Source organism: Triturus cristatus, chromosome 3_1 (assembly GCF_964204655.1).
Source record: "Triturus cristatus chromosome 3_1, aTriCri1.1, whole genome shotgun sequence".
NCBI lineage: Eukaryota > Metazoa > Chordata > Amphibia > Caudata > Salamandridae > Triturus > Triturus cristatus.
Window position 1 is genome coordinate 703,131,744 of NC_140583.1, and position 23,842 is coordinate 703,155,585.

General features: G+C 43.7%; 1 long non-coding RNA gene across 2 annotated transcripts; it reads right to left on the bottom strand.

The window, feature by feature from the left end:
• Positions 1 to 9,797: 9,797 nt before the first annotated feature.
• LOC146860823 (uncharacterized) lies at positions 9,798 to 12,016 on the bottom strand. Of its 2 annotated transcripts, XR_014979212.1 has the most exons (4): positions 11,852 to 12,016; positions 11,103 to 11,179; positions 10,428 to 10,525; positions 9,798 to 9,967 (listed from the first exon to the last, which is right to left on the bottom strand). It is a non-coding gene; the product is annotated as an uncharacterized LOC146860823 (long non-coding RNA). The 2 variants fall into 2 exon arrangements; XR_014979211.1 differs by lacking the exon at positions 10,428 to 10,525.
• Between the last annotated feature and the right edge of the window lie 11,826 nt (positions 12,017 to 23,842).

Genomic DNA, 23,842 nt, shown 5'->3' on the forward strand with positions numbered 1-23,842 from the left:
GCTCAAAAAATCAGGGTACTCTCAAAGCAAAATTTTTAGACATTTCAATGCAAAGAATGTTGTTGATCACCAAGTCAGCTGAACTTAGCTGGCAGTTTTTTATTTCTTAATATGTCACAATCTAAGATCCTAGCCCTGTGGGCTGCTAGCCATCCCAAAGATGGCTAACAGCCACAAAATGTCCTAGTAACTATGCGTCTACCTCGATTATTTAACTGTAATTATGATTGTTCATTAGTTTGCCTGGTTGAGCTTTCATGCCGTGCATTGGTAGTTCTCAGCAGCTGCCACTCACAGCATGTCTTTGCGCCTCTAGTGTGACAACATCTTGCCATGTGGGAGGAGAGAGCTCCAGCCTCTCTCCTCTATTTGACTTACATCACAAAATGAGGATTATAAAGCCATGCTTGAAGAAAGTTAACTGGTGCAGCTGTGGGCCAAGTTTAGGCAAGTGAAAAGAGTAGAGCTATAATGTGCCCTCCCAGTTGTAAGAAATAGGGTATTATTGTGTAGGATGTAAGGCCTACGCAAGGACGATGGGCCGGATTCACATAACTAACTTAAGACAAAATCTTAAACTTACTACCATTTTGGTATTCACAGAAGGCACTTACTCATTTTGGTATTGACAGAAGGCACTTACTCATTTCGGTATTCACAGAAGTTAGGAGTCCTAACTTTAGGACTCCTAAATGCCTTTTGTGAATACCGAAAGTCTTAAAGTTAGGATTTTTCTCAGTTTAGGAGTAGTAAAGCTAGGACTCCTAACTTTAGGACTCCTAAATGCCTTTTGTGAATACCGAAAGTCTTAAAGTTAGGATTTTTCTCAGTTTAGGAGTAGTAAAGCTAGGACTCCTAACTTTAGGACTCCTAAATGCCTTCTGTGAATACCGAAAGTCTTAAAGTTAGGATTTTCTCAGTTTAGGAGTAGTAAAGTTAGGACTCCTAACTTTAGGACTCCTAAATGCCTTCTGTGAATACAGAAAGTCTTGAAGTTAGGATTTTTCTCAGTTTAGGAGTAGTAAAGTTAGGACTCCCAACTTTAGGACTCCTAAATGCCTTCTATGAATACCGAAAGTCTTAAAGTTAGGATTTTTCTCAGTTTAGGAGTAGTAAAGTTAAGACCCCTGACTTTACTACTCCTAAACTGAGAAAAATCCTAACTTTAAGACTTTCGGTATTCACAGAAGGCATTTAGGAGTCCTAAAGTTAGGACTCCTAACTTCTGTGAATACCGAAATGAGTAAGTGCCTTCTGTGAATACCACAATGAGTAAGGGCCTTCTGTGAATATCAAAATGGTAGTAAGTTTAGGATTTTGTCTTAAGTTAGTTCTGTGAATCGGACCCTAAGTCCATAATTTCTTCTTAATGGGAACCAAGCACCCCATTGTAGCACTTGACTCTCTCAGGGTAGTGGAGCAGAACAGTCTGAGGCCTACTCCGGAGAGGTGGTGTGGGCTAGTAATCACCATTCACTGGCATGCAATAATAACACCGGAGATATTTTAAGGCATGGGTATATTTAGCAATCGCCCAAGGCCTCTACTATCAAGGGGCACCCCGAGAATATGAACTTTCTCTATTTGTCCTCTGCCTATTCTAATTTTCTAACTAAAGTTCTCTTCTCTCTGCATACCATTACACCAACTCTGTCTCTCAAAACCAGTGTCATCTTAAGGATTTTTGGGGTCCCGGTAAAGACATATTTCAACTGTTTTTGTGTGGCCTTGTTAAAATTTAACATAGAATTCTTGGGAGGTTTAGCCCTAACTGATTTAAATTTGTGCTGCATAACATTTCAGTTTAAAAACATTTTGGATGCTTCTTGAAAAACCAGACAGCTCAACATGGGGAAAGCTGTTAGGGGAAATGATAAGGGAGTTTGGAGAGTTTGGATTTTTGTATAAGTTTGGGGCCTCAAAGTTTTTAAGAAGGTCAGACTAAAGGTTTTAAAGATGGCGCTAAACCTTTGGTTAAAGGTGAGGAAGACACTAAATATAGGGTATTAGTCTGATTTTGCTCCTATATGGAATTTTCCTTGCACCCTAGAATGCATGAAGGATGGGCTGAGCCTCCCGTTTAGGCATGCCGCGATTGCGAATTAGGGGGACTTGATGGCAGTGCAGGGAATTTTACCATGGGAAGTCCTGAAAGCCAAAACTGGGGATAGGCTTTCTAGGTTCAAATATGTGCAGTTGTCATCCTGGTTTTCAACCTTGACCTCAGGGCTAGGGGGGACTGGTAATTTGAGTCCTCACTCCAGGATGGCAGATCTAAGAGGAAGGAAGTAGCCACCTGGTATTGGAAGCTCCTGGATGCTGAAGATAAGAACAAGATGGCACCTTATAGGATGGGGGGGATACTATCCATGGGGTGGACATACAACCATTATGGCATAGCTCCTCCCTGGGTTCTATGGCCTCCTGGCCATCTTGGAGGGCACACAGGGTAGCATGGGAGTCCAGGTCATTCCACAACCTGTCCTTCAAGGGTGTAAGGAGGCAAGCATAACTGGCCCTGGAGAGACCCACTAGTCCTCAGGTTAGCTGTGGACAGAGTCATCATTCGATTAGGGCTTCAGGGGCTTGTCCTTCCAGCAGTCCATTGTGTTGCAGCTGTCGCAGTCCAGGTATTACGTTTAGCTTTCTTTCATGTTCTGGGATGCCACTTTGATGCCCAGTCCAGGTTCAGGGTGAGGATTAACCCTTTGGTCTAACCTTCCCCCTTCCCTGTGTTTGGCTCCATCCCAGCTATTGGCACAAAAGCTTTGTGTCAGGTCTCTTTGTGTGTGCTGGGGAAAGTCCCACTTACGTGTAATCAGGGCAGGGCTCAGCTCCTCCCCACGCCATCCTGTCAGGAAGACCCACCCCTCTACACCCAGGCCCTTTTATGCACTGTTGGGCTCCGAATTGCATTTCCCATGGGAGAGCCATCATCATTCCAGGCAGGTGGAAACACCATGAAACTTTACACAGGAAAGTGGCAACTGCCTAAAAGAGGCATTTCGAAAGTAATCATTTAAAATCCAACCTCACCATTAAAGAGGATTTTAAATTGCAATTCAAAGGAGAGTAAGAAGTATTTTTCTAGCTCTTACCATTCCAAATCTAGCATTTAATAAATGTAACAATCTAGCCCAATTATTCCCTATGGCAGCAGCTAGTCAGCTACAGGGAAAATCGTCTTTGGGAAAATATTGCTGTGAGGACATGTTCAATATTTATTCCTACATGTCCTACTTTTAAATATCTGTACCCTACCTTTATGGGCAATAGGGCTATATATGGATGACATAGTAATATTTAAAAGGAAGGCTTAGGGTTGCCAAAAGAGGTATTTTGAGAAGTCAAATTTGCAGTTTAAAACCAAGGGTGGACGATAAACTCCACTCCACTGGCGGAGTTCGCAGAGTTTTGCCCATTTTGTGCTCAACTTGGAGCATGGCGTTCCGGAAGAACTCCGCCAATCACCGCATGGCAGAGTTTTTTTTTGCTCACAGTGCTAGAATGCCTCCTGGTGAGATTTCTCAATGTGGGCGGTTGCAGCAGGCCGCTACCGTCCGTGTTGATAAAGCTACAGCTCGAGTAGAAAATCTACTTGAGAGACAGAAAGAAGCGGTGCCGTCTGGTGTCCAGCGTGATGCTTTTCGCACTTATTTTACAGTGCAGAACAAGCCAGAGAACTAAAAATCAGTGCAAGTACCACGACGTGCTGAATTCCACTGCACACGGAACTCCACAGATTCTCACTGACTTTTTATGTAACTCTGTAGAGGTCCACCGAGTGAAACTCTGTGAGTTCCGAACAGCCCTATCTGAACCAGCCATAGGCAGGTTACCAGACTGCGCACAACTGTAGTCAAATCAAATCAATAAAAAAAACGTTATTTCAGTTCACAGAACCTTAAAGGACACTATAAAAAAATATAAATACATTAAAAAACATACAGCTAATAAAGTACAAAATTCAATATAGAATTTGCCAAATCAGTGCAGCATATAACTCTTGCATATTTAATATGAAAGGTACTTGAAAAGAAAAAGAGCTGAGCATCGGTAGTAATCAGATTACCAGAACAAAAAAAGCCACAAGAGAAGTCCTAGAAAAGGACCTCGAAAAGGGTCTGCTATGCTATCCAGAAAAATGCTGCTGTAGGTCAAAGAAATTAACTAGCAAATGTAATACAGTTCTATAATGACTAAAGTGCAAAGTGCATTAAAATATACCCCAAGGGCTTTATCTAGCAGCTTTCCTAATGTGCCAAATTGACTGCAAATAGTTGGAGATTGAATAGATAGCATAACTCCTATTGTCTGTCTTGCATATTCTTAAAGCATTGTGCCGATCTTTGAGCCCAAGCGGACGGCAGAGGGGAGCTATCCGCCAGGCATGCTGCTTCAAATAGGTGCTGGAAAAAACACATAAGTGCTCTTCATTCTCTACAGCGTGGCAGCCCCTGGGGCATCAATTGGTGAAATTATCACTTTTGTTTTATGGACAAATAAAGGAAGATCAGGGTAGAATCCCTAGCCTAAATGTGATAAATAGGGTTTTGTTAACAGAGGATTAACATAATCCAAACATTCTCCAAAGTGTGGAACACACTTGAAGGGCAAGTAACAATCAGAAATACTGCCTGAGGTAAGAGAAGCAAATCTTGCACTTAAAACTGTGTTCCGGTAACATGATGTAGAAGGCTGGCTTAGTATATAGTACACACTTATTTAAGTAAAGCACCTTGCACTAATCCAGACAGCCCTTATGGTGATTTTGGTGTTCTTAGACAACCATAGAAAGCTCTCTAAGTGGTAGCTGTGGAAAGCAGCCTTAAGGCTTAGTTCAGAAGTGTTAAGCAGCTTGTTTTACCAGAACTTATGATATGGTGTAGGTTAAACGAAATGAAATACACACAATATTTCAAATGGAAACGGGTAAATAAGGACATATTTTCAGTGGTCTCCATTGGGAGACCAAACCATATACTAAAGAAGTGGAATGCGAACTATGACTGAAGTTAACACTTGAGCCAGATAGCTCAGAAAAGCTGGGTACCCAAAGAACCACAGAAGGTAAGTACCCAGGAACCCTACAGAAGCTGTGTACAGAGCAGAAACACAACCCTGTACTCAATGCAAGTCAATGGGAAAGTCACAGTTGCAGTTTTTAATAAGAAGGACCCTTCCCAGTGGGCAACGAAGAAACCCCATGGAATATGGAAGGTTGGAGAGTCACCTCACCCATGGAAACCCCAGGAACCAGGATACCTACACCAAGGAAGCCGGATGCAAAGGCGTGAAGTGCAACGGAAACTGCTATAGATCACAATGAAGGACTTCAGTGAAGATGCCGCTGGGGAAGAAGGAGAAAGAGTCCGGTTGAATCCAAGGATGAATTCTTGAAGAGGAGTACCTGCAAGCGGGGGCAGAGTCTATGCCACTCAGGAGTGACCAGGAGACACGGAAGACCAATGACAACCGATGACGGAAGATGCAGGAGAGTTGACAGTGATCTTGTTGCTGCAGCTCTGAGGACCAGAAAATGCTGTGGAAGACCAGGAGCTGTTCACAAGCTGTCTCACATGGAAAGTAGAGAACCAGGGGGTGGGTGTCCGGGGGAAGCACCAACAAGCCTTGGCAGCAGCAAAGGATGTGATAAACAAAGAAGGTACAGTGTCAGGACCAGCAAGGTCCAGGAGACTCACACAATGTAGGAGAGTCAGAGCAGGCTCCAAGCAAGCAAGGGAGCCCACTGAAGCAAAAGAAGACCCTCAAGAGGACCCACAGGCCAAAGGCACAGAAGTAGCAAGAGGACCTCGAGCAGCTCACTCAAGATTACGGCCCATGGTGCAGAGGATATGGTGAGGACAAAGATCTTGGCAGGAAGAGATGCTGGAGGCTGGAGCTTCTTGTAGCCCGAAGATCTCTGGAGGACAGAATCAACAAACCTTGGCAACGGCAATTTGACACAGTGCACAGGGGTTTTGTTCCACCAGTTCTGACAAGGGATACTTGCAGAGAAGACAGTGCAGGCCTCGAGGGAATAGCAGAACCACCACCTGTGTTTATGAGCCTTAAAAAGTCAGTGGGACCTTGGGAGCAGCAGACCGGTCAACTTTGTTGCAGTTCCTGCAGATGCAGGGGAGTGACTTCTTCACTTCAAGGGAGATTACTTTGGGTGTCTTTGATGACTGCAGGCCTGGAGGAGAACCTGGATGAAGCACAGACTACGCAGCAGACTGATAGGACGATGAGACCAGGAGCATTAGGAGTGTTCCTTGATGCAGTCTCAGAAGCAGGCGAAGTCCAGCGAAGTCCAAGGTGCCCAGACAGTTGAAGTGGTTTCTGATCTGAATCTTGCTCCTCTATGAATCAATAGAGCCACCCACAGGTAAGCCCTAAGTTAAGGGTTGGGACATTTCAAGTATCCCTCCCAGAGGAGGGGCTGGACAGATGGAAGCATACTCCCATGTCCTTTGTCTAGTTTCGTGCCAGAGGATGAGCCAACGGCTCCCTGAACTGGTTTAACTGATGTATGCAAGGAGGAGACCAAATGAGCCCTTCAAAGCAGTCTGGTGGTGCTGGCACCCCCCCCCCCCCCACAGCCCAATACACTAATGGCTGGTACCAGGAATACAGAAGGGCATCAGAACATGGGAACCTGCATCCAACTCTGGAATTGGTTGTAGGGTAGGATTCCAACATGTTTGATACCAAACATGACCGGTTTCGGTGAAGCCAGTATATAGTTAGACATCTTGTAATTGACTTGATTTCGACTCTATGTATTATATGGTTGACCCCACTTACAAAGCCTGGAGAATCGACTCTGGGGTTTGTAGTGGGTGTCCTGCCCATGCAGGTGCAGGACACTCTCACACTTATAACCTAGCACCCTATCTTCAGGATTTAAAGGCCTGCCTGAGGGTTGACTTAAAGGTTTTAAGTGCTTTGACCTCAGATATAAGGAGATTATTATCTGTTGTGAGTGAGGCTAGCACCAGTTCACACAGGCTGCAATGGCAGGCCTATAGTCACAGTTTGAAGGGTTTCTCATGGGTGGCATAATACATGCTGTAGCCCATGGGAGACCCCTGGTGTACCTATGCCCTGGGTACCTTAGTACTATACACTAGGGAGGTAGAAGTAGGGGTGGGCAGAATTTGCGTGGTCGCGCTACGCAAAATTCCGCGAAACTGCAAGAAATCTCTGCGAGCACATGGAATTTCACGTGCTTGCGGAGATATCTTGTTGCGCCCGTTTTAATATTTGCAGGGTCTCAGGGGCAGACGAGCATCGTGCCAGAATGAATCCTGCCCTGCATCTTTATCCAAGAAGATGCCACGGTTTTGTGTAATTCCTCTACTCAGCTGAAGTACTTTCTACTGGCTAATCAGTAAGTACTACCTCGTTGGGCAAATGCATGGCGCTTTTCCTACATTACAGCTGCCTAAAGGGCCAGAAGAGTTGTGTCCGGTGACCATGTGTGTCTGTAACTTTGCCACCGCGCTGAAAGGCGCCGGAGTCCCTTGAGTGAGCTGTCCATCATAGTATGTAAAGGGCGGGAAGACTGCATACTGCTAGTGTGTGTGGGGCGGGGCCAAACCGACGGTACTTCTATGTGAGTTCACATGCCTCTTGTTTATAAAAGGTCAGAGACCGATCAGAGTAGCAGATGAGGAGAAATAACCTCCTGGTCACAGGAACTACACGGGGACTGCGCTCGAGAAAGTTATGGATGCAAAGACCTCCATCAAGCATCACAGCTAATTTACGACGGTAGATATGGGGAGAAAGCTTCTACTCGGGCACCTGCTTTATGTATATCTGTAAGTGCTTCCTGTCGAGATAACATTTTTGTGACAGGATCATCGTGCCAGAATGAATCCTGCCCTACGAAGCCTGGCAGTACGCACAGCAGCATAGAGGTCGTGTTAAAGTGTTCTCTCCCCCGCCCACTACCTCTCAAAGACGAGTTGTACAGTTTACCCTTCAGCATTTGAAATTAGCAAATGAATTCCAAAAAACCCAAAAGAAAACATATGGCACTGGTCACGTGTCTTATCCTCTGTGCTTTCCAGCTTATACTAAATGAGTTATGGAAAGGATTGCAAACACTTTTACTTACAAGACAGTTGATATGGGGAGAATGCACACCTGCCAAGCCTCGACCGAGCTCACAAGGTTTTTGGGCTGATTAATGCGTCACAGAATTTGAGCTTCAACTCAGGCACCTGCTTTATTTATATCTGTAAGTGTTTCCTGTTGAGGTTTAATTAATACCTCACGCCCACGAATTCCGCTCCGCCGCGGATAGCGGAACTTTCGACACTTCAGTGTTCCCCGACGGAACGCGGAAATGCCGAAATTTCGCAAAGTCCGTGAGCGGAACGGAATTTGCCGCCCACCCCTACTTAGAAGAGTACACCAGTAGCCAATTGGGAAGGAATCATAATACTTACCATAGTCAAATTTAGGGAGGAAACACAGTGACTGGGGTCCTGGTTAGCAGGACCCCAGTCAGACTAGTCAGAAACAGAATAACATCAGCAAAAAGTGGAGGTAACCATGAAAGCAGATCCTACTGTCCAACAGGTGCGCTGTTGGAAACTCATGCCATGAAGGAATTTTGGTCTTGGGTTGCATGGTTGAGAATTGGGACCTTTTGACTTTGTCATAGGAAACTGTCCCAATTGATTTTGGCTGAGGGGACCTGGGTGCCTGCTTTTAAGGATGGGGAGCAGCCCTGCCCCCTTTTTCAGACTGCCCTCCCCCTGGGGTGTGGTCAACCAAACAGTGAGTTGTGAGGTGTCGATGAAATAGATGCTTTGCATTGGTGGTTTTGACTTACTGCATATTAGGGTTCTGAGTTTGAGAAAAAGTATTGCCTTCCCAGAGGGTTACCCTTCCCTGCTGCGGTTGTGGCCCGGTCCCTCTAGGGTAGGGTTTCCTGTCTGTTGCTGTTGCCACACATTCGTCCAGCTTTCTTATCCCTGTTGTGGTGGTGCGGTGGCTGACTGACTGCCTTGGGCTGAGATTAAGATCCACTTGGGTTTCCCTGGGTTTGGTTTTGTGGATGGAGATTTTGCGAGGACTGGCCCGGGTTTATGAACTTTGTTTCTGATATGCTTTTAGCCGGCATTGGTTGGCCTTGTCGCCCATTCTATGGCAATAGTGGCACTCTCTAAGGTCTGGCTGCTGCCACCTTCCCTGACTTCTGCCATTTTAGCTAGGTTTGTGGTGGAACCCCCATTCAAGACTGGTGCCATTGGCATTCTTGCAGCCAATGCAACCCTCTCGAGGGCGGTCTTTTTCAATTTGTGTTGGACGAACTTAGCCGTGTTTCTCTGTGTTTGCTCCTGTTTCTCCCTATCCTTCTCTTGTTTCTTTCTGTAATGGTGCAATATTTGGGCCTGTATCTCCTGCCAGGGTTTGCTATCCAACCCCGCTTTACTGTCCAAACCGCTCTGTATCTTGGTGGGCAGCCCCTTTTTGAAGATAATATAAAAGAATGTGACTTGCAGGCCTATATCAGTCAATGGCTGTCTTGTCTTTTGTCCCCATCGTTCCCTAATTCTATCCCTCGATTTCATAGTTTCCACCATCAACCCTCCTGCATCTGGACAATCAGGCAACATTTCCCTTAGGGCCATACAAAATCGAAAACCCCGGCACTCTGGTTGTATACATATACAGTTTTAAATGTAGATCTCTCAGAGCAGAAAGACGAGATGGTGTGAAGGGATAACCCCTGACACAGAGAACGCCCAGGAAAGCATGTGTGATCATTCAAACTCTAATTTATTCATAGGTGAAATGACCAAGACCATGAATCATATCATTACTTCAAATATCAAAAATGTTCATAAAAATGATTAGTTTTATGAAGTTCTTGAGAGTCCAGTTCTTGTCATGTAGAGCATCAGAAACAGCCAATGCGCGTTTCGTCGCCACCGTGACTTCCTCAAGGCTGTAAAAGTAATCATAAATACAAAAAATGTATATGTACATACAGAGAAATAAATTTCTAGTTATTTTATATTATAAAACCACAGACTGTTTCCTTAAATTGAGGCAAAAAAATATTGTGGAATAGACACCAAAAGAAACGTGACCACACCTTTGGAAAACAAGAAAGGGAAAAAAAAGAAATATGAAAAGTACCCAGAAAAAGACAGGTGAACAATATTTAAATCCTGGAAACATCAAGTGCGTGAACAAGGCCCAGGCAAACAGATCCAAAAACACTGTGGTGTGAATATCAGTCCCAACAAACCTTGAGTTACAGTGGGTGTATGAGTAGAAAAAAGGAAAAAACTTTTGAGAAATGGAAGCTTTTAAGAAAGAAAATTTATGAGAACAAGAAGGTCCCCATTCAGACCTAAAGTATACCCCAAAAACCAGAAACTATCAGTTATAAAATTAATGACCTTTTTAGTGGAGCTCACACAGGGGGGCTTCAGAGTATCTGCTCCCCTGTTGACTCAGATATCCTGGATAACTGTTTAAGTTCCAATATTCGAACCAACTAAGAATGAAGAAGAGTGTTACAACAACAGAAAGGAATCAATTTCATAAACATTGGTATCTAGAAGTCCAAGATCTCTTAAAAGATGCATACCTAATAAGATACTTCTGATGACTGCTTTGAATCCTTGTCTTTACTTGATAAGAGTTAGGTATGCCTTGGGTATAGTAGAAATGTTTTTGTGGACGTTTTAGTATACTGCCTTTGTATCTGTTAGTTAATATGGGCAAACATTCGAATAATAAGGACAATTCCCAGATAGAATTAGTTAATTTATATCTCTACAAACATTTAAGATTCTAAGAATGAGTGTGAGGCCGCACTTATGAAAACCACACTTACTTTCAATATGCTAAACCCTTTTTATGTTTTTTGTTTCACACGGTCTTGAGTCAAGATTGGATGGAAATCAAATCAGATGTCCCAAAATATTACGGAGTAATCCTAAGTGTCAAAGACATATTTAAAAGCTGAGAATTACTGCATGAAATAATATTTCCCTGATCAAAAAGTACAAGTGTTACTAGACTTATCTAAAAATAAATGTGTTGTAACCCAATTTATAAGAGACACTTACACTTAGTAGTATGCGATGATCATCGTCGTTGTCATCAAAAACAGTGTATCCACAAGTTAGGGAACCATGATAAGGCCCTGTAACTCAAAGACAGGGAAAAGAGTAAAAAGAAGAGAAGAAAATAGGAAAAACACTTTTAACACAAGTAAGTTTTAACACTCAACTTGTATTCCGCTTGCAAGGTCTATTAACATATTAGGGATTTCCTTATAAATATTCGTAAGGTTCAAAGTCCAAGACTCAAAGTAAAACAATAAAGGCCCTAGAGAGCGATGAGATATCGAAATTCGAGAAAGAGAACCAAAACATTTAGATTTTTCAAAACTTCTGTAGGACACATCTATTGACCGCTTGTCTGACTCTTGCATATACAAAATGCAAGCAGTGGGTTTAATTATACCCGATACAACAACCACCATTGGAGACGCGAGGACGTTTAATAATCTCATTTTGAATTTGGCAATACTTATATCTATAGACTGGCGGTTTTGCTTAGTAAATTTCACAAGGAAGTCACCGTTTAGACGTACATAAACTATACTAGTTATGCACGTTTTGCAAAGCTGCAGCGTGTATTACAGGCAGCGGTAAACGCCTAATATCCCAAATGGTAATTGGGCAAGTTAAAGTTTCAAGCATTTCCTAACGGAGAGAAAATGAAAATCGATAGTCTGAGTTTGTTAGAAACATGCTCGCACTAGCACGCTATCTCGCTATCATCATGTTCAATAATCACCGCACTCACTCACCTGGGGAAAAGAATCCATATGGTACACGACCAATATACCCTGCCGTCTGTTGTGGCCAATCACCTAATGCTCACCTCACGATCATATTTAAATGGAAATGTTCACCAGAAAACGCTCACGCGTAAATATCCAGAAGACAAAAAATTAGAGGACGGACTTGCCGTTGCTGACTATACAGCCGCCATATTGGAAAGGAAAAATTAGCTTTCCTCAAGCGACTTGATTAGCAGTTATCTTCATTATTGGCCCTTTATGTAGTGTATGCAATTGTTCAACTCCCTAAAGAAATAGACTAATTTCAAAACCTATTGGGGATAAACAAAAACGGGGATGACTAAAAAATAAAACGTATCGAAGCCAGCGCCTAATAGAGCGATGTAAAGTACACAGGATTGAATAACAGGGCAAAATGCGAGCAGGCATTGCACAACTAAGGTGTAGAAGGATAAAAGGAGAGAGAAAGACCCCCAAAGTCAGTAATATCCAAAAATCAGAGAACAACCAAATCGGGTTCACCAACTACGATCTGAAAAAGTCTTAATATATAGGAAAGAAAGAAAGAGAGCACCATGTACAACATAATGCAGTTCTGCCTCAATTGGAGCAGAATCAAGATCTAAACAGATCAGACTAGGGATTGTACCAGCTCATTATTAAACGAGCAAATTTTTGTTGAAATCAACACTTCCAACATATTTCAGCAGGGAGTCAAAATGCTAGTTCTCACTCCCTACATTACTGAGTCACACTCAAAAACACCCTACACAATATAGTAGTTATAGCACAAACATGTTAACCACATAATCTATATATTCACAACATTCTTATATGAATGAACCATATAGACATGTTAATATTTTAGCTTTCTGATTTTTTGAAAAAACAACGTCACTTTCGCATTACACTAGGGAAACAGTCTAAGTTATTCACGGTTAATTCAGATAGAAAGACATGTAATTCTCTATCAAAATGTAATCCCTGTTCAACCGCTCTCAATCTAATGATCCATTGCGTTTCTGTCCTGTGTAGATTGAGAAGTCGGTCCCCCCCTCACTGTTGTGATTGTATTTGGGTGATGCCATGAAATCGGATACCCGTCATGCTTGCCAGAGGGTGTGAGTCATTGAAATGCACAGCAAAGGGGTAGTCCATATTGTTATTTCTGACCACCCTAATGTGTTCTTGAATTCTCTCTTTTAGGGGACGTAGTATACTGCCTATGTAAATAAGCCCACAAACACAGATTATGCAGTAAACCACATATCTGGTGTTACAATTTATAAACTCACGTACAGAGTACTTTATTTGTGTATTGTATTGAAAGTCAGTCAGTTTGTTTAAGGCATATGGGCAGACATTACACTGCATACATTTGAAAAAACCCTTTGGTCTTGTTGGAAGCCAGGTTGCATTCTGACTTATGGGAGGAAGATAGCTGTGACACAGGATACTGCGTAAAGTTGTACCTCTCCTATGTGCCACCATGGGTTTTCTTGTGATATGTTTAGCAAGTGATTTGTCCAGATGAAGTAAGTGCCAATGTTTGAGTAAAATCCTGTAAATTGCATGACTATGAGTATTAAAACCGGTGACAAAAACTAATTTGCCGTCACTATCTCGTTGATTGCTCTTTTTCTTATGTGTTTTATGTAACAACGAATGCCTGGAAGTTTTGAGGATTCTTGTTTTTGCTTTATCCAAAACCATTTGTGAGTAACCTCTCTGTAAAAAACGTCCCTCCAGTGGCAAGGCAAACACTGAGGGCACGGAGCAATTTCTCCTAATTCTTGTCATTTCTCCCAATGGAATCGCATTAATTTGGGAGCTGGGATGTGCACTAGTTGCATGTAAAACCGAATTAAATGATGTCTCTTTCCTGAAGAGTCTCGATAAGATTTTATTATCCTTTACATAAAGAAGAACATCTAAAAAGTCAATTTCTGTTCGATTGAATTTGTGTGTGAAACTTAAGTTGTACGTGTTATTGTTGAGGTGTTCCACCAATTTCAAAAGACAGCTCTCATCACCAGACCAAATCATAAAAATATCATCTATGTACCTTGACCAGTATATAATATGTTCAGTCACTTCTGGAGGACCCGCTCTCCACAAATGTCTCTGTTCTAAGTTACCCATATACAAATTTGCGTATGATGGCGAAAACTTCGAACCCATAGCGACTCCTACCGCTTGTCTACACCAGCTACCTTGGTGTAAGAACACATTATTTTCTAATACAAGGCGAGTAAGGTCTAGGAGCATTTGTGTGTGTTCATAAAGTGTCGCATCTCTCTGACATAAAGATTTACCCAAGGCTTGAAGTCCCTTTTCCAATAGTATGCTTGTATAGAGCGACCGAACATCTAGTGTCACAAAAGTAAAATCATTTGACCACTCTACATCTTCCAATTTATTCAATAGCTCTCCTGTGTCCCTAAGATAGGAAGGCAAGCTATGTACCAGTGGTTGCAGGTAGACATCAATAAATTCCGATATTCGCTTAGTAGGAGAGCCTATACCAGATATTATTGGTCTACCCTGTGGAAAAGCACTCGGCTTATGAATTTGTGGTAAGATAAATAGGCATGGTGCTCTAGGAGAACAATTGAACAGATATTTAAATTCAATGTCTGAGATGAGCCCCTGTTCCTTCAGATTGGTCAGTTTTTCCCGTATTAGTATGGTGACATCGCCTAGTGTGTTACATGTTAGTCCCTTAGGACCGTCCATATTTGATGCCGGTATGAATTGAATGCGACCCAATCATACTCGGTGTTTGTCAGCATGCTTATGGGAATGCCAACTTGGGCGAACACCATGTTAGCCTGCTCTCCGATGAGGCTACTTAGAAGACTTTTGACATCACCTATCACAAGATTTACTCCTGTGGTATTCTTCTCGAACCATGAAATCCAGTTCTCCGCTCCATCCAGTAAGGGCTACAATTTGGTCCTTAGCCCTTCTTTATCCATCTGAGCCCGAGTCACTTAGATGGTCTCTGACGTGTCTTTCTGTAGTAACAAGTACATTTTGGCTTGTAGTAGCTTCACTGTTCACTCCCTAATAGAGAGTACCCATCTTCTTAGGCAGTCATGCATGTAGGGGACGTTCCCTTTGGGTTCTCCCCATCCATGCCAGATGTAGTCTTCCGCAACTGCCATGTCCTCTGGTTCAAAGGATCCTTCCTCTGGCCAGAGTCCATCGTACTGGTCCTTTCCCTCAGTCCAATGGGCTAGTAGGGGGCAAAATGGGCGTGCCAAGATCTCGCCTTCCTCTCGGGCTACTATCTCCCTAGGGGTCAGTTTGTCTGTTCTGCGCGTTGGAGAGGAGCAGCAGACATCTTCGTTGCTGTGCCCCTTGTGCGCACGCAAAGGTTCCAACTTACTTTTCCTGTATCTTAGTTGAGTTTGCACCAGACTACCTTGGTCTCCTATTGCCTTCTCAGCCCCTCTCCTACGTTGTCAATCTGGTGAGGCTCATATCCCAGCCAAAAGCCTCTCCTCTCGTTCTGCCTTCGACTCTTCCCCGAATGGTGCTCTGTACCTAGCCTTGCCCTCCTCAGGTGGCGGATACTCTGAGCTGCATTCTTGCTGTGCTTCCATGGTGCGAGCTCTCTCTCTCTCTCCCTCCTTAGTTTGTGGCTTTACTCTAATCCAACCTAGATTGCCTCCTTCGCTTTGAGCTATAGGCTGTTCTTTTTGGTATGAACTTGCCTTCAAACTCACTTCCTGTCGGTTCTCTGGCTACCTGAGCAAACCCTGTGGCTTTCATCTCTTCAGATTCTGGAGGACGGGGACTCCTTTCCTCACCTCCGCAAGTTGTGTCGCTGTCCATAACTGCTACTAATCTCTCTGTTACCTGAGTTGTTCACCCAAACCAGTGAGTGTGCATGTTCTTCGTGCCCCTGGAGTTCAATGGGCAGAACGTGATGGATGAGGGGTCGAACTTTGGAGAGCTCTAGCACTGGACTGGGGTGGTGCTGGGATTGCCGGGGCCTGCTGGCCAGTTAAGTTAGACTCTCATACCTGCACCTAACAGTTCGTTGTCCAGTTGTGGACCCTTCAGCTCACTCAACTGGCAGGTTGGTGTGTCCTTATGCGGGAACAGCAGGCTTCAGAGAGAGCATCTTCATGCCCGCGTGTGGCGGGGGAGATGCAGACACCTTGCTTGTTGTCTGTGGGATTGTAATATTGGTTTTAACCTCTTCGAAGATGACCCATTGCTCTAATGATGCCTCTCTCCTGTCCTTCTGTCCTGCTTATTTGGTCGGTATGTGTGTTTTTTATGTGTTGGATTGTGTTAGTGTCAAAGGTTCCCTCTTTTGGCCAGGGAAACTAGTTTGCCTTAATGTCTGCATGCCATTCGTGACCAAACTTTTTACGATTTTTAGTCTGTGTGGAGAACATGGTTTGCATGTGTTTTAGTATCGACTCCGTGATAAGTTGGATATTTTTTTAAGGGACAGATGCACCACAGTTTTTCTAGTTTTAGGGAATTTTAAGTTCTAATCTAGTCATGGGGAAATATATATAATCTAACTCTATTTACAGTTGCGCCAACATGAATATTTCACAACCACAAACTGCAATGCATATGAGTGGTCACAACCTAAAAGAAAGTGTAATTGTTAAAACTTTGTGGGATTTGGCAGCAAATAACAGACTTTACTTTGGTATGAAATAATAATCGTGAGAAAAAGCAACACCTTCATATTGCACATTCAGGCCTGCCAAGTACCATGCATCAGGCATTAGACTAATGCATGTTAGTGTGGTGGTCTGCCGCATTACCCCTATGAGGGAAAAGCTAGGAGTGACTACGGCAGTTAAAGCTTCATTACAGCACCGCAGTGAGTGCGGTTCAGATGGTGCTTCAAAACTCATACTGGCCGCTTAATCAGGTCTCTGTGTTAAGAAATTGGCTGACACATTCCTTAAACAACATTATTATAAGTTATAGCAGACTTCAACTCAGAACTGCTCTCACTCTGGGCGCCATACAAATTATTTAAAAATAAAGGGTTGACATATGACCGCTGACACCCGGGCATAGTGTGCCTTTGGGGCTATGTTTTATTTAGCAGTTTTTTCACTGCAAAGGGTAAATTGCTTATAACTACGCTGCAGGTTTACCCTTTATTTTTAAATAATTTGTATCACTTTGCACGCACTTTTCTTACCCTCAGTAGACCCTCCCTTTACACACCCTCATGCACCATCCGGCAGTCCTGAAAAGATCTCCGATACAGTGACCCTTCGGGGATTGTAGCGCCGGCCCTACGAGGAGCAACTGCCCGATGATGAAGCATGACATCCCTTGGGGTGTGTGAGGGCATAAAAGCACGAAGAATGATCTTTTTTCCCCCCTTACCTATGGGTCCTCTATTCCTAGGATTCCTTTTCTCTTTTTCTGTTGTTTCTTTGTCTACATGGGTGACTTTTGCACCCTCATGCATGGGTGACTTTTTGCACCCTGCTATAGGAACAGTGTCCTCTTGTTGTTTAAATCAATTCCCATTATAGATCATATTTGGGAGGAAAGAATAAGAATCATTATAACGCCATATTCGGTGCCAACAATCGTGCCTACAATACTTCCCAGGATTGATAAAAATATAAAGCCCCTGACGATGCACCAGCATGCTTAGTGGGACACATCCTATGCCAGATTCTGTAATTACCCAGGCTGCGCAACGAAGGTCGTGGAATCCCACTGTACCCAATACTGCTCCACCTTATAAGGATGGAAGACGTTTAGATAACATTGCGAAGAGGTTCACAACCATTTATGGTGCTTCAGTGCGTGCTGCCAATTCCCTAGTAGTCCTAGGAAGATATGACCGCCAAATGTGGTGAGATATGGCATCATATCTCGAATTTTTACTGGACGATAAGTAACAGAAGGAAAGAAAGATAGAAAGTGAATGGTCAGCCTCTTAAATTATTGATATATCTATGGATATGGATTATCTTGGTTTTAGGCAACTATCTGGTGCAGAAGTTCCCCATCGCCAAGGATGGCTCAAGTCTACTACCTTCCGTCCAGAGGTACAGAGTAAGATTTTGGACATGTCGTTTGATGGCAACGCGCTATTCAGAAAACATATCGATAAGGCCTTTCAAGATTTCAAAAAGGATTCTGATACTGCTAAGGTGTTAGGTACACTTCATTATAGGAAAGCACCTTTTCGAGGAGCTCGTGGCAGAGGATCATATTCCTTTTGAGGGAGCTAGCAAAAGTACCAACTAAAATTGACTTTGAGCTCATGTCGGAAAATTAGGTTTTCAATATAATTTCTAACCTAAAACCTTCCTCCCACACTATGGACCCCATCCCATCCACAATCATAAAAGAACTTAACCACACCATTTCCCCTTTCTGGACAAAACTCATCAATGCCTCTCTCACCTCAGGTTGTGTCCCAGACTCCCTTCAACTTGGACAAATCACACCCATTCTCAAAAAACCAGGGGCCGACCCTTATGATCTCAACAACCTCAGACCTATCTCCAACCTCCCATTCCTTGCAAAAACATTGGAGAAAGACGTTCTCCACCAACTCAACAAACACATTGATGAGTTCAACCTCCTCGACACCTTTCAATCAGGATTCAGGAAAGGCTGTAGCACGGAAACAGCTATGCTCAACATCTCTGATGATATTCACAAGGCTTTAGATGAAGGTGATGCCTGTCTACTCATCCTTATTGACCTATCTGCGGCATTCGGCACAGAAAATCATCCAGCGCGTCTGGAGACCTTGTCGAAGCATTCCGGCATCAATTGCACAGTACTAAAATGGGCACAAAAAGAGAGGGGGGCCAAAGAGCTATTCAAGGTCCAGTGTCCATGATCCTAATTCCTACATTCGTTATCACATAGGGACACTGTTCCTGTAGCGGGGTGCAAAAAGTCGCCCACGCATTAGGGTGCAAATAGTCACCCGTTCAAAGAGAAAAGAAAAAAAAAGAAAAAGGAGGGAAGGGAAAAAAGATATCCTAGGTAAGTGTGACCCACTAATAAAGTGGATAAAACGCTTGGTGTCCTCTTTTGCCCTCACACACCCCAAGAGGTGTCATGCTTCATCATCGGGCAGTTTCTCCACGTAGGGCCGGTGCTGCAATTCCCTACGGGTCCCCCGAAGGGTCTCTTTATCGGAGATCTTTTAAAGGACTGCCGGGTGGTGCATGTGGGTGTGTGGGGTGTGGGTCCAATGAGGGTGATAAGGATCCGTGCAAGATAGTGAAAAAGGTTAAAAAAGGGTAAACATGCAGCGAATGTATGAATTGTAAACCCTTGGCAGAAAAACTGCTAAATAAAATATTTGCCCCTAAGGCACACTCTGCCCGGGTGTCTAAAGGTCATAGGTCAACATGTTTCGCGCCTGCGTTGCCATAAGGGTCGTTGGCGCTTCGTCAGGACCAGAGCAATAATATATAAAGTGCACGTGATAGAAAAATTACCAAACCCTCTAAAATAAACTAAACAGGGCGGGCAGTAACCCATATACCTATGATATGGTTACAGCTGCATGGTGAGAAGCCACTCCTGAAGAGTACCTAGAAAACAGAAACAAAATAAAAAGACAGATAAGAGCATCAGTGACGACTTGATGCCTCGTAATGTGCCACATCTGTGTGATCATCAATTGCATCAAACAGTAAACAAAGGAACAAGCTCACGAGACATATAAGTATATTCAAAAGGCCCTGACTCCATGGGGGATCACAAACACACCATGTCATTAAGTCATTACATTACTATTGGCACTCGTGACCCTCCATTTGTCCCAGGGGGGAATTATGTCCAAACATCTCGGCAGCTGTTAAACAGATATAGATATTCTACCGTACCTTGACGGTACCGTGAGATAATAAGTTCTTGGAATATACTCACTTCGCCAGGAATTGGAGGTGACTCCACCGGCGAGAGCAAGAGTCGCCCGCACATTACCGGGCTATAGAAGTAAAGGAAATGGACAAGAAGATTGAAGAAACAATGCAGGAACAGATAAGCGGCACAGACTGTGATGAGCAAATCGCTCGCCATATCTCAATCCCAAAGAGATCTACTTACAATTTGCCCGGAGTGCTGCCTCCTCAACACCTACCCCCTCTGCCAGCAGTAAGAAAAATAGTGGCAAGACGCGACCCGGAAAAAGGAAGGAGGTCATTGTTTGATCTTGTTTTGAATATGAGATTGAGGAAGCCGCAATCTTGAAGGGAATATAAGGGGCATTTACCTCTCTGCATCCCTCTAGCTCCCATTCCACGGTTCTATTTTGGCAGGACTAGGTGTGTCAATAAGAAACAAGCAGGAACAGGCATTAGCAATACTGAGTTTCTTCTCATGGTGTTCAGTACGGGGTCATTCCCGAAACCATTACGTGGGATTTACGTCCATACGGCTGAGTACTTAGCGCGAGGGAGCTTGGCAATGGTTTATCTGCATTTCAACTTGGTGGTCATTGTCGACATTGCTGTATAATTACCCTCTTCAGTATGCCTTCAACCTTTAGCCTATGCATTGTTTTTCAATCTTCCTGTCCATTTCCTTTACTTCTATAGCCCGGTAATGTGCGGGCGACTCTTGCCACTGAGTCAGGGCCTTTTGAATATACTTATATGTCTCGTGAGCTTGTTCCTTTGTTTACTGTTTGATACAATTGATGCGCACACAGATGTGGCACATTAAGAGGCATCAAGTGGTCACTGATGCTCTTATCTGTCTTTTTATTTTGTTTCTGTTTCCTAGGTACTCTTCAGGAGTGGCTTCTCACCATGCAGCTTTAACCATATCATAGGTATATGGGTTACTGCGCCGCCCTGTTTATTTTATTTTAGAGGGTTTAGTAATTTTTCTATCACGTGCACTTTATATATTATTGCTCTGGTCCTGACGAAGTGCCAACGACTCTTATGGCGACGCAGGCGCGAAACATGTTGACCTATGACCTTTAGACACCCGGGCAGAGTGTGCCTTAGGGGCAATTATTTTATTTAGCAGTTTTTCTGCCAAGGGTTTACTATTCATACATTCGCTGCCTGTTTACCCTTTTTTAACCTTTTTCACTATCTTGCACGTATCCTTCTCACCCTCATTGGACCCACACCCCACACACCCACATGCACCAGCCGGCAGTCCTTTAAAAGATCTCTGATAAAGTGACCCTTCGGGGGACCCGTAGGGAATTGCAGCGCCGGCCCTACGAGGGGCAACTGCCCGATGATGAAGCATGACACCTCTGGGGGTGTGTGAGGGCAACAGAGGACAACAAGCGTTTTATCCACTTTATTAGTGGGTCACACTTACCTAGGATGTCTTTTTTCCCTCCCTCCTTTTTCTTTTCTCTTTGAACGGGTGACTATTTGCACCCTTATGCATGGGAACAGTGTCCCTATGTGATAACGACAGTACTAAAATGGTTCACCTCCTTCCTTCAACACCGCTCGCAACAAATTAAAATCAACTCCTGTCTTTTGAAGCCAACAAAAGTCACACTTGGGGTCCCACAAGGCGCAATCCTCTCCCCGGCCCTCTTCAATCTTTTCATGGAGCCCCTCACAATCATCATGAAAAAAGCTGGCGTGAATTACCACCTTTATGCTGATGACACCCAAATCTATTTCAAGTCTCCCAGCGACATCCAACACCTCAATGCCACTCTAACCGAGATCCAAACTTGGTTCAACGCTAACCACTTAAAACTCAATCCAGATAAAACAGAACTAATCCTATTCTCTCCAAAAAGCAACCATCGTCCAATCCAAGAGTGGCTCATTAATCTGGTCGCCCTAAACTGCCCCATCGTCCTATCCGACTCAGTTAAGTCTCTAGGCATCACCCGTGACAAGAATTTATCTTTGGAGGCCCACATTAAAAACAGTGCTCTTTTCTCTCTAAAACACCTCAAGAAATTGAAACCTTTTCTTCTCCATGATGACCTCAACACAGTAGTCCAATCCCTAGTTCTCTCTAAAATCGACTACGGGAACGCCATTCTAACAGGGACTCCAAAAGCTCACCTAGCCCCTCTAAGGGCAGTGTTGAACATGGCCGCTCGACTCGTATCTAGAGTAAAAATATTGGATCACATCACTCCAGCTCTCGACTCCCTCAACTGGCTTCCCATGGAAGGGAGGTGTATTTACAAACTGGCCTGCATCACACACAAAACCCTTCACTCTCCGGCCCCTAACTACCTGAGCAACAAACTAGTAAGAGCAGGTCAATCCAGAACTCTGAGAAGCTCCAACTCACTCCTTCCTATTCCTCCGAAACTGAAAAAGAAAACCACACAATACCGATCGTTCTCTGGCAACGCTCCTAGGATGTGGAACGCTCTCCCTAGAGTCCTCAGATGCAACCCCTCCTTCTCCTGTTTCAAAAGGGACCTGAAAATCCAGCTCCTTAACAAATACTTTCCTGACCAACGTCAAGTAACGTAGACTTCAATATACGAGTTTACTCCTCTCTCTTGACATTCAAGGATAGTTAGTGACCGGACTGTGTTAACCACCTTATCTTCCATGCTGTATTTTTTTTTTTTTATCCCTGGTTTTGCTTTCTTACTGCCTGCCTACTATGTAATGCAATTTCCGTCTGTTTTTCTTTACAGTATGTATTTAAAGCGCTCTGATACCTACGGGTCAAGCTAGCGCTCTATAAAACTTTTAAAATAAATAACAATAAAATCATATCAATACTGATATGGCTATCAACAAAAGCAGTTGTATCGAGCCCTACCGTCTGCCGCATATTCCAGACAGCAACCCAGGAGAAAGCAGCCTACACAGGACAGAGACAATGCTAGAAAGCAGTGACAACTTCCCAGCACCTGCTATGACTCTTCTTAAAACCAATCTCAGTTCGGCAAATATATCCCTATTCTACGATCAGTCAAGCAAAATTACAACAGACAAATGGGTCCTGGAAATCGTAAAGTATGGTCATACTGTAGAATTTGTAAAAGTCCTACCACCTCATCCACCTCTGAAGCTCATCTCAAATTGCTCAGAAAGGAAGCCATGGTTATGCTCCAGAAAGGGGCTATTGTTTTCAGATGGGCAAAGGTTTTTATTCCTGCTTCTTTCTAATGAAGAAAAAGTTGGGAGGATGGAGACCAATTCTGGACCTCAAAAAAACTAAACAAACATCTGCAGAAAAAGTCTTTTCACATGGTCACCCTGCAGGAGATACTTCAACTTCTCAATCATGCAGACTCTATGACAACTCTGGATTTGCAAGATGCATATTTCCAGTTCCCTATTCATCCCAAGCATCGAAAATTTCACAGTTTTACTGTGGCAGGTGCTCATTTTCAATTCAAAGTCCTCCCATTTGGTCTTTGTTCAGCCACAGGAGTGTTCACCAAGTGTCTGACTCCAGTTACTCCTCATCTCAGGCTTCAAGGTCCTTACCTCGACGACTGGCTAGTGAAAGCACCGTGTAAAAATCAATGAGAGAGCTAGGGAGGCATGGGGTGCGTCCGTATCCCCTGTGGTATAGGTCAGTTTTATCAAAGCTGGACGAACCCGAAGGTGTTGGTACAATCACTGAGAAGCAGTGATAGGGAACCCACTAGGTTAGTTAAAAGGCCCCTCACACACCAACCTGGTTGATGTCATGCTTCATCATAGGGGCCCCAACCGGGTGGCCGAGTGCCTCCCGGTTGTGCTGCGACGCCTGACTACAGCGGAGCTGGTGTGGTGCAGAAGTGTGATGTGGTGAAGGCTTAAAAATATCTCTGAGAGTCCTTGCCGAGGTAAATTTATTATTGGCGGCTCAGGATATGTTAAAATAAAACTATGTGGTGCAACTACGAAAGAGATTAGTTTCTAATAGTTGTATGTGTGGTAGGTCTACATGTTTCAGCCCACTTAGGAGTGTCAGGGGCTTTCGTCAGGACCAGTGAGTGAAGTGAGTGACAAAGTGAGGAGTGCCACGTGATTAGTGAAACAATAAAAAGGATTTAATTACCTACACACTCTC